The 1,662-nt window shown below is 31.1% G+C and overlaps 1 pseudogene; it reads right to left on the bottom strand.

The window, feature by feature from the left end:
- Positions 1-318: 318 nt before the first annotated feature.
- On the bottom strand, positions 319-652 carry LOC113385699 (annotated as a pseudogene).
- Between the last annotated feature and the right edge of the window lie 1,010 nt (positions 653-1,662).

Here is a 1,662-nt window from a genome sequence, read left to right on the forward strand (position 1 = left end):
TATGTGAAGTTCAAAAACAAACTAATGGAATGACTACATTGTAGATGTACAATAATAAGGCTATTAAGCTCTGGGGGCCTCGATAACATCAAATTATCTATAAAGGGTCCGTTTAAATAGTTAAAGTACATATTAGCTTGTACTCAAATTTTATTATTATATATGATAAGACTATGTAAAATTAAAACTTTTAAAATCCTTTTGAAATTTCAATTAAACTAGTTTATTTTGCAATAATAATTATTTGTATATAAAGTATTCACATAACACAAGTAGATTTCGTTTTTACACATTTGTATTAAAATGATTTATAATACATTACCTAAACTTAATAGTTAAATACAAACAAAGAAACAAACATAGCAAATAAAAACATATACACCATATAATATTGTGCCCCCCTTACCTAACATTTTAACTTTCCTCATCGTATTTCCCAAAAATCCACCAGTATTGTCCATATCATCATCAAATCCTTTAAGGAATTTATCTTGATATTTAACTTCATTGCCAATATCAATTGATAGAGATTTGAGAATGCCAATTTTGTCTTTCAGTTCACCAGTCATTCTTTCATTTTCTTCTTCCATATGATCAAAACAACAGCACTAGTAGATTGCAAAGGTTCGTAATTTCCGTGGGACCTCCTCATTTTATAATTTGTATTTATATGCGCCAGATTGAGCTTTTATGTAAACAAATAGCTGAATGATTAGTTCTACAAGCGTTAATGATGCTTATTTGTAATCGAGGACGTGGCGTTTGAGGTTAGAAAATCATTCGAGTTGATTTTACTCACTCATTTTCACTTTCCATTATTGTAATGCATTAGTGACGCAGTGGGAATTACAATTTAGACCAAATAATTTTTCTCATGATTTCATTCTCTCAAATAAATAGAATAAATAATTACATAGGGCTTCAACTACGCTTGGGTTTAACTCTGTGACTGTTGACAGATCTATGCGCTGTCATTATCACTAACGTCAAAAGTGACTAATAAAATACTAGTGGAGCGCATGGCATCGTGCCTTAAGGCAAATTGCTAGAACTTCCCGTACCAAAAATTATTTTTTTTAAAAAGACTAACATTTTTGGAAAAAAATTACTCTGAAAAAAATATATTTTCGAGAAACTATAAATTTTTTGACAAAAATTTACTTTTTTGAAAAAAAAGGCTTTTTGAAGAAAAATTTATTTTGAAATATTTTGGAAATTCTGAACTTTTCGTCAAAGTAATCGTACTGCTTTAACTGCATAGAGACGAAATATCGAAGCACGTAAGCGCCGCGCTGCAGTCTAACGGATAAGCAATGGTACGGAACCCATAAGAATGTAACAAAATTTATACTTATTGTTGAAATCTCTATAAAATATCTAATAATTTGATGTGCATATATCTAATGATCATTTTTGACCGCCAAATGGCATTTTTTTACTTTTTTTACTAGATCTCCGAAACCGCTAGACCTGCCTTCATGAAAATTTGACCAGTTCTTCATCTTGTTAATACAAGTAAAGTTTTTTTGAATTTTTAAAATCGGACGCTCCGTTCTCTTAAAACCCGTGTTACTGTTTTTGGCACTTTTTGCCCCGTATCTTCGGAGCGGCTAGACCTGCCTCCGCCAAAAACTAATCAGCACGTCTCCTTATCAGTACGAA

Source organism: Ctenocephalides felis, unplaced genomic scaffold, assembly GCF_003426905.1.
Source record: "Ctenocephalides felis isolate EL2017-DRISC unplaced genomic scaffold, ASM342690v1 CF-g0.4_SCAFFOLD_03571, whole genome shotgun sequence".
In the NCBI taxonomy this organism is placed as follows: Eukaryota; Metazoa; Arthropoda; class Insecta; order Siphonaptera; family Pulicidae; genus Ctenocephalides; species Ctenocephalides felis.